At 36.2% G+C, this 16,237-nt stretch overlaps 1 long non-coding RNA gene across 2 annotated transcripts; it reads left to right on the top strand.

The window, feature by feature from the left end:
• Positions 1-3,207: 3,207 nt before the first annotated feature.
• LOC148213118 (uncharacterized) lies at positions 3,208-16,237 on the top strand. Of its 2 annotated transcripts, XR_015791857.1 has the most exons (3): positions 3,208-3,493; positions 4,055-4,099; positions 15,983-16,237. It is a non-coding gene; the product is annotated as an uncharacterized LOC148213118 (long non-coding RNA). The 2 variants fall into 2 exon arrangements; XR_015791856.1 differs by lacking the exon at positions 15,983-16,237 and having other exon boundaries at positions 4,055-4,983.

The following is a 16,237-nucleotide window of genomic DNA, read 5'->3' as shown; positions in this document are numbered from 1 at the left end:
CATACCATAGGTTTTGAAATATATAATCTTTGTTACCTTGTCTTCAATGGAAAATACATCAGCATCTTATGGGGAATTTTTTTTCCTTCTATTTTATTAAGTTTGTACATTGACTCTCCATAATACGGGCAATGGTCAACTGATGCGTATTCTTTTCAAACTAAAGCACAATCATACTTACACGCGTGAATTTATTCATATCTCATCCATAAATCACGTAACCCTTTCTTAGCCTCATAATTTTATTTAGAAAGCCTTACACCATTTGGAAATGCATCGTTTTATAATTGGACTAACATATCAAATGATTTATCACTCAAATAATTAAGAGCTATAATGTGCATAAGCTTCACTAAAAATAAAACGATGTAAACTTCGAACATCCTGGATACAACTCTTTGTCTACATCATGAAACAATTCAGTAAAGTCATTTATCTCATATTGCCTATTTGATACTCTAGGAATGTCTTCAAACACTACACCATCAAGTCATTCATCATTTGGAGCATCTCATCAGCATTAGCTATCGCTTGGTTTATACTATTTCCACCATCTTCTCTATTTTTACCCGAATCTTAAAATGTACCTCAAAGAAACATTGATTTGAATATTTGAAATGGAGAAACATCTACCTTTTCTCCATGAAATGTCCATTTACGGTATGTCGGACCTTCCCCACATGACCGATACATTAGATGGTCTTCTGCGCTGCCACTGAGTCCCACCAATTCAGGGCTTCACCCATCAACATAAAGACCGTTCCCTTGACCTTGAGCTAGTCGTTGCAACCTAGATACGCATAAAGAGCTTCTAATTCCCTAACCCACTCTTCTGCTAATGTAAATTTCTTGCTACCTCCGTCAAATGTAAGGCCCCGTAATGCTGGAAACCTTTGATGAATTTGGCCTCACTTTGAGGAGCTTCAAAACGTCGGGGTGGCTGAGCTTGAGCACCACCGACCAAACTATGTTATTGATCAACGCCAATAACGCTTCTGCGAGCAAAGCCACCTGAGGGTTTACTTAGGGAACTGTTGGGGGATTTGTGGGAACCACCCTTCCCTAAGCCATTGTTGGAGGAATTGGAGGAGCTACCCTTGCCTGAGCACGTGTCGGAGGGACCGGGTCCGCCGTGTTCTCACCTTCGAGACTGGGTTTACGTTCACACACAGTCTCATACTACGACAAGGAGGCATCGTCTGGAATGGAAGGGCACAAAAGAATCATCAAACAAACATTAGCACTTTACTCTAAGCGTAGTCTCAAACGAGGGTGACAGTCGAATCTTATGAAAACATATAAACAATTAAACCATGGGAGAGTTATAAGTTTCACAAAACAACCAACTATAAAGCGTACCTGGTGAGGACAAGGAGGTCGACCAGAATAACTACTCATAAACACCTTAGTTACTAGGTTAGTCTACAGGAACAATTCGACTCTGATACCAACTATAACGCCCCAGAAATTTCAACATCAATTTCAAGGTAACATTATGAAACTCCCTGTCCAACCGCCATCTCAACAAGGAAAACATAAACAACTGTTGTAAAGATAGACATGTGGGATTTAATACTTCAACTAACTCCAAAAAGAAAATTCATCTACCCTAAATGGGCTAATAAATCAATAAAGGAAAGGAACTTCTAGTTGTCCAACAAATTCAAGCTAAACAAGAAAACCATAAGTAACAAAAAACAACGGTTCATCTGGAAAGTTGCTCAACGCATCACAATGGCAATAACTAGTGCACCACTAACGAGAAGTCCCCAACGTATCCAACAATCAAAATATAAATCAACTATCCTAAACAAAAGAAACACAGTCTAATGGTCCTTGTAAGCCTCCTCCACGTCATCACCATGGTCAAGGACTCGGTCAACACCTGAAACTATATTTGTAGAGGGGTGGGGGTGAGTATATAAAATACTCCGTAAGTAGCCCCTCACTGACTATTAACAAAACAAAATGCTCGTAAACACAACAATCATAAAAATATGATAACTAGTGATCATGCATCGATTGGTCATAACGGTTAATCCACACACACACAAGCACCCAATGCTTTCTACAGCTTCCAGTAAAAGGGATTACCGAAAAGTTTGCATCTACAGTTTTTGTCAAGATTCTGTTGTGGATGAACTTAAATAACTTACTAGTTTATATGTTTTGATATTAAGTTGCGTAAAGTACAAGTTTTTCCTTTAATTTTCTCATTTGTCTTTGATATCTTTCTAAACTTCAACGATTATCAAATATGTCTTTAAACTTTGAATTTTGTATCTATTAAACAAAAATATAGTTTAATAGGTTAGTAATATATTAAACAAAAAAAATTGAAAATTCAGACTCCTGTTCATTTAAAGTTTAAAGTTTGAAGACCTGTTATACATGGTTTTAAAGCTTTGGAACCTACCAGACATAACCCTCAAAGTTTATAGATCAATTTCATAATTACTAAATTTTATATATAAGTCAAGGAAGATAATGGAATTTAGAAAGATAATATTTTTCATACTTACAATACTTCAGAATAATAGATTTAAATTAATTGTTTTTAATATGACCCACAGTGCAAGTTTATAACATATAGAAGTATAAATTATTTACTTTAAATGGAAATAAAAAAATTATTTTAGAGAATTTTGTTGACTTTTTAGACTATTCAAAATTCAAATTATAAATGAAATAAAATAAGAGCAACCAACTGATTTGTATAGAAAGAAAAAAATATATTTATAGAATGAAATATAGAAAAATTATTAAGAAAAAAACAAGTATTGAAATTGTCGACAACAATTGAACCAAATTGAAGACAAATTATTTTAAGTTTAAAACAGTAGGGTAGTTGCTGTGTTCTTGTACCATTTAAGAAAGGTTGAGGAAACAAATTATTCTATAAAATAAAAAATTGAATATATAAATATTTATCCATTTTCTAATTAGACTTATAGAAAGTGCCATTAGACTTATGGGGAGGGCCATGTGTCCCTCGGGTAAGCTTATGTCTGCATTGGGGCAAATGAACTTGCAACCAGAAACCTCGACGCTGGTGTAGTGTCCCGGCTAATACAATATGTAAGGACTTGTCAGTCATTATTTTCCAAAAAGGAAAAAAATTGGAATTGTTGAAGTTAATGAAGGTATAATAGTCTTTTAGCTATTTAAAAAAAAAAAGAAAAAGAAAATTTTGGAATAACGGGCACTTTGGTCTTTTACCACTTAGGTTTAAAAAAAGAAGAAAAAACAAGAAGAAGAAGAAAATTGGGAATTGTTTTGTAGGACACGTGTGTGTGGTGTTTGTTTGGTGTGTCACTCACATGTGTTAAAAAAAACGAAAACGAAGAAGGAAGATAAAGAATGGGAGAGAAAGGGTTGGAGAAAAAAAAGACTAAAGAGGAAGTAGAGATTGAAAGCTGGAAGATGGATAAAAGTTGTTGAAATGGGGAAGCAGGAGGAACTTTCCTGATTTGGAGCTGAAATTTAGAATTTGGTAAGTTTTTAGATATCAAATAGGAAGAATCCATGGAATTTTTTAGCCTTTGAAGATTTGTATTTGTGGGTTTTTAGGAAATAAGTGTCTTTTGAGGAGTTGAGTTTTATGGGTATTTAAAGAATGGGAAAAACTCTTGTTATTCTTACCTGAGATGAAGGATGAATTTTTGGGGCTCAATTTTACAGGGATGTACGATTTCGTTGGGTTTGCAATGGTTGTGAATATGACAATAAATTTGGTAAAGAATGGTCCTAAGGTGAAGAAGAAGAAGGTGGATGTTGAAGGGAAGAGAGAGAAAGAAAGCATTGGTTTAAAATTAAATAAGAAAAAGAAAAGAAATTGGGTAAAAAAAAAGGTATATTGCGTGTGGTGAATTGAGTGAGAGAAATTGATTGGTAAATGGTGGGTCCCACTTGTAGGGTAGTAACAAAAATAATTAATAGTTTTAAATGAACAGGGAGAGTGAGGTTGTGATTTTGGATATTGGGTTTAATTTGAAGTTATTTTGATTTAAGTTGGAATTAAGTGTATTAATTTGATATTAGATCAATATTTCAGGTCATACAGAAATTGGAGCTGCGAACGACCCGGTTTGAAGGATTTGTGAGTGCTTATTTACTTAAATGTTTTGGATATTATTATAGAATTTATGAGAAATTATATATATGTAAGATTTAGCTTTTATGATAAGAATGAAAGAAAATGTGTTTGTCTCATAATTTAGAAATGTTTATTAGAATTTATAAATGTTTTACGATTTCAAGGAAGTGTTCAAGAAAGATATGAAAGGTATTTAGAAAGAGATTTCATAAAATGATTTTAGAATTTCATGAAATATTTTTAGAAAGAAAGATTTTAGAAATGATTTAAGAAAGTTAGAACAGTTCTTATAAAAAAGAAGAAAATAAATTTATAATAGTTTATGGGAGTCGTTTCAAACCACCATATAATTATATCCAGGTGATTACCCGTATGCTATCAGAGTGCGTTTCTATAGTATACCCAGAAATAGAAGGTCTTTGGGACCATTTTACTCTGCGTGTTGAGAGAATTATTCTACTATACGTATTGAGATTACTCAATGCTAGTAGACTAGAATTATTCTGCTGTGTGTATTGAGATTACTCTATGCCAGTAAACCATAATAGAATATGGATACATGTGTGGTGTTCAGTCTTATCTATATGTTTTATGTTTGAAAGAAGCATGTTTTATATGTTTTAGAATGTGATTTAGAGCAGGTTGAGAAGTTGGCGTAACTAGGTCGTACGGGATGCGGGGAATGTCGGGCCGATTAGGGCCAAATCCGGATTCCAAATCCTGGTCCGAATCCTAGACTTAGGAGCGTTGTCTTCTCGATTTGCCTAGAAAGAAATTGTTGTCACATTATTATGAGAAAGTTTACTAAGTTTTAGTTGCTCAAGTTTTGTGAAATTTAAATGAAAATGTTGATACTTCAGTTTATGAAGTTTGTTTTTAGAACTGAATTTTCAGTTGATTATGTAAGAAATTGGATGAAATTATTTTCCTATTAACTTACCACTCATTGAGCTTTCCAGCTCACTATTTATCATTTGATCCCCCCTTCCCCCTAGGATGTATCTGAGTTTCTAGGAGAAAGTATAACAGATTAAGCCATCCATAACAGTTCAAGAGTTGCATGACATTCTGTATGCATGTGCCTTGTTTGTAAAAAATTTTTATCTGTACCCTTTGATAGAAAATAATATTTAGAATGGATGTAAGTGTGGTTGTTATATTGAGATTATTAATTTATTGTGCATCCATTCAGAAATTGTTAGTCAAAGTTCAGGTCAAATTTCAGAAAAAGTTGACCATGGACTTCGTATTTACTCGGGGTCTATGGTCGGCGCGACTCGTTCTAAGGCTGATAGGTGTATTGGGATGGGTCGTGTCAAAATACAACGCTCAAATTAGTAATCAGAGGAAAGGAATACGAGTAGACACAAAGGGTTTAGTGACAAATATTTCCCTTTTATAGGCGCAGTGGTCGAACCAAAAAAAGACGGTGGTTAGAGCTATAGAGCCACGCCAAGCTGTACGAGGTCCTGATGTGGGGGGGTGGGGGGTGGGACGTCCCCGATTGTTATTGGGTGGCTCCTCCACTTGCTGGTATGTCCCCCTACAGCCGTAGGTCGCAGGTTGCAGTCATGGACGTCTCCGCTGTATAGCTATGGTGGCGACGTGCCTGTATGTCTGTGCAGCGTACGATACTAACCGTTTGTGGTCCAGCGATTCGTTGTCGATCCCAACGCTTGACGCATATCTTACTCGGATTTCTCCCTCAATAGTTAGCCCACTTTCGGAGCTGGGTTATCTTGTTTGGGATGATCGAGTCTAAAGGCATTGCTGGAAGTAGAAGCATGAGCGCCCATATTGCGAGGCACGTGGCGGGTAGATCCTTCCCGTATCCATTGTGGGGGCCACTAGTTTGTCTAGATACGTCATAACAAACGTCCACTCATACAGTTGCATTAATAAGGGGACACATGTTCTTCGTCGTTTCACGGGCGGTCGCATCCCTCGTGCGACGAATGAAGTGATGGAGACATCTGTTGAAATTCTAAGTAGTCGTTGAGAACCCAGACACCTATTGGAAGGGTTTAAAATCCTACCTCAGGTGGTCGTAGATGCTTTACGAGATTAATTGATTAAACTCATTGACCATATTAATCAACATTCATTAACTTTTTGGTCACTCTACTAAAGACCATCAGCTGCACTCTTCTTACTCTAGAATACTATGTGTCAACGGAATGTGACCATTATAAATAAGTCAATCATTCACAAGTGTTCGTAACTACAGCTATGTCAAATTACTGTTTTACCTCAGAGTAACCTTTTCCACCTTAAGTACAACTAATTCTCTGATGAACAACTCGTTCATGGTCCGACCATTAAACAGAAGTTCCTCTCGGGCCAATGAACGGGTGGGCCCCTTGTTCAAGTCATTGAGTCAGTAATTAAGAGAACACTCATCTAATTACCCTAAAGTCGGGAATGAGTCAATTCCATTTTGTGTAGTTATGTACCCAACTGTCCACTCGGTCTCATCCCCAAAATTGTTGAAATATTAAGCAAGTAGCCCGCGTCACTCTCACCCATATAAATCAAAATTCGATCCCTTACAAGCTCTATAACTCAATCAAGATTGAGATTGAGTTACTTGGTCTTCGTATGAAATAATAATCTATTAGTTAACCGTATTATAGGTAAAAATTAATTATTTTGCTATCCGGTCTTATATAAACTCATTGCATAGGATACCCCCACTCGCATGTCTCCATATGAACGATTTTGATTAAATCGTTTATAACTATTACAAAGTTGGTCGTATCCATAGTGTTACCATGATAAGGTATCTAACCTTACTCATATACTATAAACCCTTTAGGTTATTACTAGAACATTATCAACCTGTATATCGAATACATATTGTGTATTAATTATGTACTGTATATATGAAATATATACCCTTTATATTAAATATATACTGTTGTTCTAGATACATGACATAACCTTAGATGTTAGTTTATTGGATTTAGGTTAATGTAATTCTAAAGGAAACTTCAATAAAAACTTTATTGAATAAATTTTTGTTTTACATTTACAAATAAGAAGTTTAGGGCATAAAACCTAACAATCTCCCACTTCAACTAAACTCTAGTGGGGTGAATAAAAGCTTAAAGCAGCGGGTGTTGTACAATAATGTACAGATACAATAAACTATGGCATACATGATACCATTTACAAATGTCTCACTAGCCTTAAACTACATTGTACATAACTCGTCAGCCTATACTTTATAGATGGCCCTCGAACACTTTTGTCGTGCGAGCATTCGTCAATGGATCAGCAATGTGATGTCCTGAAGCAACATTCATGATGATCACGTCCCCTCGTTGTAATATTTCCGTATCAAGTAGTACTTCTTCTCAGTATGCTTGCCTCTCTTATGACTTTGGGGTTTTTTAGAATTTACCACAACACCTTTCTTATCACAATAAAGGGTGATGAACAAATTCATGTTAGGAATAGCGTCTGAATAGCGTCCAATTCAGTTACAAACTTTCTAAGTCATACCGCCTTTTTTGTTGCTTGACAAGTGACAACATATTCAACCTCCATTGTGGAGTATGCAATGTATCTTTGTTTGATGCTCCGCCATACTACAGCTCATCCATTAAGAGTGAATACTTATCCCAATGTAGATTTCCGTGAATCCTTATAACTTTGAAAATCAGAGTCAGTGTATCGTATAAAGATCAAATCCTTAGCGCCATACACAATCATATAGTTTCTCATTTTTTTGATACGTAGTGTTACTCCCTATTATATAGCAAATGTCAGGCCTAGTACACAACATGACATACATCAGATTACCAACTACAGAAGCATAGGGAATACATCTCATATTCAGAACTTCTTGAGGCGTCATAGGACATTGTTACTTATACAGAGAGATTCCATGCCTGAAAGGTAGTAACCATTCTTGGAATTCTACATCCAATATTTGACAAGCATTTTGTCGATACCAGTTGCATGAGATAGGGCTAGTATTTTTTCATGTTAGTAAGGAAACCTAAATCATTCTCAATGAGTATGATATTGTCCACATACAACACTAAGAAAGCTACGGTCTTGTTGATGATTTTCTTCTATACACAAGGCTCATCAACATTATGGTCAAAACAGTAAGATTTGATCGTAGTATAAAATCTTATGTTCCAAGATCGAGACGCTTCTTTCAAACCATAGATGGATCGTTTAAGCTTGTAAATTTTTTTGTAACAACCCCGAGTTTTCGAGTTATTTTTATCTTAAGATTGAAATTAAGCCTTTGCATTTTCCCCTAAGTTGATTTTATTTGGTGGACTTTCAAATCTGTGAGTTCTTATTTTAGGTAAATTAGAACTAAAATTAAATTAGTTGGGTTAAGATAAATTAAGTTTTCGAGCTTTGGAATATACTTTTAATTAAATCTTAAATCCAAGGTTTTTTGAAATTTATTTATTTTTTATTTTTTTGGACTGAACTCTAGTTTTGGGCTTTCTTTTTTATTTTTAGTTGTTGGACTTTCTAATTTTCAAAACAAATGAAGTGAAAAGGATTTGATAAAAAAAAATGTTTGTGTAAAAGACAACAAACAAAAGGAAATCCTAAAAATCCAATCTCTTTCTCCTCCCTCTTCCTTGTAGCGCCCCCCCCCCCCCCCCCCCCCTTCTCTTCTTCTTCCTCTTCGGTAGCCCTCGCCGGCGACACCACTGATGACCCGAACTACCAGCGGTGACAATGTGTCTTTCAAGCCAAATTTTGACAGGTTCTCAACGTCATCCAACCTCTGACTCCCAGATCTTTATGACCCACGCTTTGAACGAAGTCATATCCACGATATCTACTTTTATCGGCAATTTGAACATCTTCCATCAAGATCTAACGACTAGAACAGCTACACAAAATATAGTTTTGGAGTCCGTCCATGGCAGTGCTTTATCTCGACAGTAGTGATGTCCCTTACAGCGTTAAACGGTTCCCACGGAGGCGGCATCCCAGTGGTCGGTAAGCACAACGACGACCCAATTTCAGTATGCTTTTCCTCAGGTTCGGATCGGTGTGTTGTTACTCTGATGGTCTTCTACAGCCGCAACTATTGCATCTCAGGTTCGTAAAGCCGGCGAGTTCGTGACATTTTTTGATTGTTCCGGTGACCTTTGGCTGTGACCCACACCTAGGCGAAGCCTGAGTTACCCACCCCTTCGACATTGTTTTTGGCATCGACCCACTACTATTCGACATCAGCCTAGCAAGCCTAAGACCTTTCGAACTCTGTTTTGGGAGCCTGAACCTCCTCGACGTTGACCCACTCAAAACCCAAGCAGTTTTAAGGTGAGTCAGGAGGTAACCCCAAGCTTGAATTCAATTAATTCAAGTGTTTTTAATGGAATGCTAACCATGTGTAATCTCATTTGTTTTGGAAACATTTTGGAAAAGCTTAGTAGTGCATAAGTGATCTTTGTCGTAAGTAGTTTTTACTTGTAGGAATTTTTGTGAAGGGACGTTAATCCCGTAGCAGAAACGGAGATATTGTTCTTGAATTTTGAGGAACAAAAACACACAAAGAAAAGGGAAATACAGGGGGAAAAACTTACATTTGAAGAACCTTTCTTCGAGTAATCACCAACGAACACCACCACTGATCTTCCCACTATCCATGGGAACGACGATCTTGCTTGTGGGAGCAATTGAAGGGAAAAATGAGAGACTAAATTTTTTAGAGAATATCTGCTCTATTTCTTTTGCAGGCTGAAGAAGAGAGCCCACCACTACATAACTGTTCTGCAGTTAAAAGCAAAATATCATAGGGAGTTACCCAATGTCACCACTCCCCTGCAAGTGCAGGGGGTTGATTTTAATATATTTTTATTTAATTAAATAATAATATAATTAATTAATTTAACAAATTGATTAATTATAGTTAAATTAAATTAATGAACATTTAACTAATTTAATTAATTACTAATTTATTTAATGAATGATTTAATTAATTATTAATCTAATTAATAATTAAATAATCAAATTCAAATATTAATTAAATAAATACTGAAATAATTAACGATTAATTATTTATCTTTGTATTAAATATCACATATTTAATTAAACATATATATTTTAATCATATTCAAAAAATTCTCTATTGCATAACCTATAGTTTTAATATGAATCAAATTCATATTAATTATTTGAATCCTGTTCAAACATTTCTCTCATAATATATAGTATTAATTTTGAATCTTTATCCAAAATTAATATATATTTATATATAATATATCAATATACAATATATACATCCCCTTATATAACTTGAACATTTCAAATTATTTCATAATTCTTGATATTCAATTTACCCATTGTGAGCTATCAAGGGGACCTAATGGACCTACAGATGTGTTTGTAGCTTCTTAAAAAATCTCGTTTATCAATATCTTACTTTGTGGGTTATAATCTCAAACGTGGTATTCTTCCAAGAAAGTGGCGTTTGTCGATACAAACACTATGTTTTATTGAGATCAAAGTAGAGATCACCTGTCGTCTCTTTGGGTTATTCACCAGCACGATTTAGACATCCGCAAATGCGAAAGTGACGTAAACTAGCTTTACGACTCTTCCATAGTTCAAATGGTGTTTCAGACACGCTCTTTGATGTAACTATGTTCAAAATATAAAATGTAGTCTCCACTGCATAACTCCAAAATGAGTTAGGCAAATATGCATAGATCATCATTGATCGAACCATGTCTAAAAGGGTTCTGCTTCTCCTTTCTGATACACTGTTCTGTTGAGGTGTACCAGGGGCTGAGAGTTGGGACGTGATTCAATTTTCTATCATATAGTCTTGGAACCTGAAGTCCATATACTCTCCACCCCAATCAGATCGAAGTGTTTTAATGGTTTTACCTAATTGATTTTCAACTTTGGTCTTGTACTCCTTGAACTTTTCAAGGGCTTCCGACTTATGTTGCATTAGGTATAGATAACCATACCATGAATAATCATCTATACCATGAATAATCACTTAAGATTAGGTCACATTATACCCTCCTCGAGCTTTAATATTCATCACACCACATAGGCCTTAATGTATAAGTACTAAGGGCTCTTTAGTCATATTGCCTTCAAGAGAAGATTCACATGGTGGTATTGAATCGTCTTCTAACTCCCTTAGAAGGCCATTCTTAACCAATCTCTCAATCCTATTGAGTTTAATGTGACCTAATTTTAAGTGCCAAAGATATGTATTTTTTGGGAGAAACTTTTTGCTTTTTAGTTTGACTTTTAGCATTTTTAAATAACTTAGTATTTAAAACTGCTTTATTTACGATTGGTCTTAGCACATACAAGTTGTTTTCCAAATTGCCCGAACAAATATTAACATCATTTATGGAAATGAACATTTCATTCAAAAAAATGAAACAGTGTACAATTGCTCTAAAAGACAAGAAATAAAATTAAAGTTAATCTTAATTTTAGGAACAACATATACATTATCTAATAAACTATGTGATTCTTGTCTATCAACTAATGGGATCGAATCCCAATCGGAAGCGATTGATCGCTTGTGATTTAATCGATTTAGAAACGAAACAACACTGATTTTTTAAACATAACATTTCTATTAAAAATAGAGGCTAAGTTTGTTGGGGAAGAAGAAAACGACAGACATTTGAAGACCGTTGACAACCCATCTTCCTCGAGCACGTAATTTTTTTCGGCACGAACATGAATGCATGAACTAGGAAATTTAGTTTAGACACCACCATTAAATTTTCTCGCTATGACTCTAGGATCAAGAACGGGCTATGAGATCCTTCTTAGAAAGAAAACAAAAAGGGAATTGAAATTAAGATTGTGAGAGACGGATATGTTCTACTGCGAAATTCAACAGCCAGCCAAAAAGGAGAAAGGTCTTGTGTTTTAAAGCAAGAAGGGAAGAGACAGTGTGAGTCCCACTCTCCACCTCATCATTTCCCACCAAAAATGATGGGGTGGTGAGGTTTGTTAATTATGGTAAAAACAATAATTAACAATGATATATTTATAAAATTAAATTAAATTAATAAATAAATTAAATAAATAAATAATTAAATTAAAGCCATTTTAATTTAATTAATAATCAATTAAATCTTATTTAATTAATTAATGAAATAATATTTAATTTAATTAAATAATATTTAATTAACCAATAAATATTAGAATCATATTTCAATATACATTTCCCTCATGACCTATAGTATTTAATATGAATCTAATTCTTATTAAATTGTAACCTATAGTATTAAATATCAATCTAATTTACATTAAACTCTCATAATATATTATTTTATAATATTTCATGATACATTATATGAAATTGTGTCATACACAATTAATTCAAATTCTCTTTAATTAAATTTGAACAATTCAAATTTTTTCCAAGATATAATGTCCTTCATTACCTTTTTACGAGCTAACAAATGGACCTAATGGACCTATAGATCATAAGCTCCAACATTGCGAGATTAGTTGGTTAAACTCATTAACCACCTTAATCAACATACGTTAACTACTAATTACTCCACTAAAAACTCGCAGTTGAACTCTTCTCAATATATAATGTTTTTGCGCCACGGATAGGGACAATTAATAGCAAGTCAATATTTCACGAATGTTCATAACCACATATGAGTAAAATTACTGTTTTACCCCTGTGTTACATCTTGTACCTTAAGTACTACTGATGCTCTAATGAAAAATCCAGTTATAGTCAGACCAATAACGGGAAGTCCCTCTCAGGCTAGTGAGAGGGTATGGCCCCTTGTTCAAGTCTCAGAGTCATCACTAAATGGAACACTCATCTACTACCTTAAAGTCGGGGAGGAGTGAATTTCATCTTATGTAGTTATGTTACATCTCCCCACTCGGTCTCATCCCCAAAATGGTAGGAATGTTGAGTCGGCGACTCGGGCCACTCTCACCCATACATATCAAAGAACGAGTCCTCGCGGGTAGAAGCCTATAACTCACTCAGGATTGAGAATAAGTTGTAACGCCCCGTGTTCTCTGACTCGTTTATTTTAAGAGATAAATAGTGTCTTTGGATTTTTCCCTAAGTTGATAACTTTAATTCTTGGATCTTCTAACTTTGAGATTCTAATTTTGACTAAATTAGAATTAAGTTTAATTTCATTGGATTAAGATAATTTAAGTTCTCGACCGTGTAGGAGATTTTTAGTTAAATCTTAAATTCAGGGGTTTTAGGATTTTCGTTCATAAATTCTACTTTTCTTTGAATTATTATTCTTGGGTCTTAGAGTTGAAGTTAATTATTTTATCTTGAATTATTGTGAGTTTTATTTTAACAACTAACGTGAGATTTCGGGTTTCTTGTTTTGGGCCGTTAGAACTATTTGAAAATAGAATTCTAGTTTCCTCTAGCCCATGGGCTTTCCATTGGAATTGGGAGTTGGGCTTTTCATTTTTAAAACTAATTAAGAGGATTCTTTAAAAAATTGGGAATGTGGGCTTTTTGGTTTAAATGTTAAATAAATAAAACAAACAAAAGAAAAGGAGATTAAAACAAAAAAAAAAAACAAACCCTAGGTCTTCGTCTTCTTCTTCTTCTTCATCCCCCACCCCAGCCGCCGGCCTCCCTTGGTTTCTTTCTCCGGCGACGACCCACGACAACAGCGGCGAACGGTGCCGCTTCTCCATCCGGCGAACTCGTAGCAGCAGCGGCCGGCGTTCCTCGAACCAGCAACGACGGCGTTTCCTCGAACAGCAGAGGCGACTCTCAATCCCGAACGGCGGCGCGACTTGGAACTTCTTCAGCAGTCGTCGACGGCAGCAGCGGCGCGCCTTCAGCCCTTTTTCCGGCGTCTCACATGGGTCTGGAACCCAAACCCGGGGCGGTTCCGGTTTTCTGCAGTGGCTGTGCCGTTTCTGCGGAGTTTCGACGGCGGCCCGTGGCCGTGCGCGCTCCGACGACCACCCACAGCCTCGATCTGTGGCCTTTGCTTCCCCTCGACGACTTTAGACGCTTACCCACACATGTCCGGAGTTCGATTCGCGGTACCCACCCCTATTTAGACTCAAGCCAGCATTACCCATCGCTTTTGACATCGGAACAGCAAGCATAAGGACATTCGAACTCAGTTTTGGATGCCCGAACCTCCTCGGTGTCGACCCACTCCTTACCCAAGAGGTTTTATGGTGAGATAGTAGGTAACAGATCATCTAAACTCACTTTCGATGCAAACTAAGTGTTTCTAACATGAATTCTAATCAAGTTTGGTTTGCTTTTGGATTTAGGAACCCTTCGGTGAACTTGGTAGCGCTTAGAACTTTGTTGTAAGTAGTTTCTTACTGGAGGGGTTGTTGTTGTGTGCTGATATGATATGGTTGTTTGCTCGTGTGCCCATGTGTGATATTTGCATGTTGCTTGTCGTTGTTAACATTTAGTAAACGTTATTGTTGATAAAACTGTTGATATATCTTGGGAAAATTATGTGGTTGTGTGAATAAATTGTAGCCAAGTAATCTTGGATGACTATGATGGAATAGTTGTTATGTTCTAATTGGTTTTCATGATGAAATATGTATACCGGTACTATAATCTGTTGTTTCGAAAGCATATTGAATATTTATGAGAAGTCGGTTGTGTTTGAGGTATGCTGGGTATCTATCAATTATATTTTGGTTAAGTTGTTGGATGTGCCTTTTCTGTGAACGAAGTCTGTTGGAGCTGTTGGATCATGCTGGACTATTTTAAATTGATTGGTTTTTATATATGATCATTTTGGGGTATCGCATGTGGGACTGTTATGAGATTGTTGATGCATGAGGCATGGCGTAGTAGCAAGTAGGACTCTTGTGAGAGTTTTGAGACATAATAAAGTAAGTAGACAAGGGGAGTGTGCGTGTGTTAATGTGTGTTAAGTGGTCTCTAATGTGCTGGTTTTGTGACGTTTAATATTAATTTTGATATGTCATTTTGCTAAATAACTCTCGTTGTGTTAGCCGATGTACTTGGAGTAGTGTTGGATATTTGTCGGGGAAAATGGTGAGATTTCTGCTTTGCTAAACTGTTGAGTATTGCTGTGGAAATGTTTGTTGTCAGATCATGCATGAATGGTTCGGCGTGTTTAGTGAGTTATTATACTTAGTAATGCTTGTTAAATATTGATGTTGGATATCAAGCATGATTGAGTTATTATTTCATTATTAGAAAGTTATTTATGTTGTGGAAGCATGCTGAATTGTATTTGTGAGTTGAAAGATGCAGGGGTAGTGGCTTAAGAAAGTATATAGTAAGACTCTGGTGAGAGTTGGATTCTTGGAGAAAGTGAATGGGTGGGTGTCAGGGCCTCGGGTATAAATGGCCGAGGATTGACACGTCACTAATTGGGTATCGAGGCCTCGGGTATAAATGGTCGAGGGTCGATACGAGGAGTCTTTTGAAAGGAACACTATTTGGGCCTTGGGTACAAATGGTCAAGGGCCAATAGATGGTGAAGTCATCGGGGCCTCGGGTATAAATGGTCGAGGGCCGATGCAGCAGTGTCGGGGCTCTGGGTGAAAATGGTCAGGGGCCGACTCTACTCGAAGGAGTTAACTGTGGAAGGCTAGGATAACTGTGATAAGCGTAGAGGTACTTGAGATGTTAGGGAGACTAGAGGTTGGTAGTTAATGTGTTCCTAGTTGTGGTTGTCACCGAATTTTATAGAATGTGTCTATGTTTGAATGCATAATGTGATGAAAAGCATGACTATGAATGTTTCATGATTTGGTTGAGCATGATGTGTGTGTGTTGATTCTTTAATAAGCATGACACGTTGTTCCTTGATAAGTATGCTGTTTGTGCGTGACCCTTCAGATAAGGGCTGCTTACTGGGTACTGTGGTTGTACTCATCCCTCTTTTTCCCCTCCAGTTTGCAGGTATCGAGCTAGCTCTTGGGATGGTGATGGTGAGGAGGAGGCTTGATCGGAAAGACCATTGGCTATGTTGCGTACAATTAATTTCTTTTAGTTAGGATAGTTGTGGCTATTTAATCGTGTAGTTGAGTTGTTAGCGATTGGTCTTGTTTAGTTTTATGGTCTAAAAGATGTTGTAAGGTTGCCGATTCATTATTCTCTTTTAGAGCATTAATTTTGTTAGCTTCTTGAACTACGGGATCGTAACCTAC

Source organism: Momordica charantia (assembly GCF_013281855.1).
Source record: "Momordica charantia cultivar OHB3-1 chromosome 1 unlocalized genomic scaffold, Mcharantia_2.0 BLBB01000001.1, whole genome shotgun sequence".
Classification (NCBI taxonomy): Eukaryota; Viridiplantae; Streptophyta; class Magnoliopsida; order Cucurbitales; family Cucurbitaceae; genus Momordica; species Momordica charantia.
The sequence above is the reverse complement of the archived record's forward strand: the minus strand, read 5'-3'. Positions and strand labels throughout refer to the sequence as shown.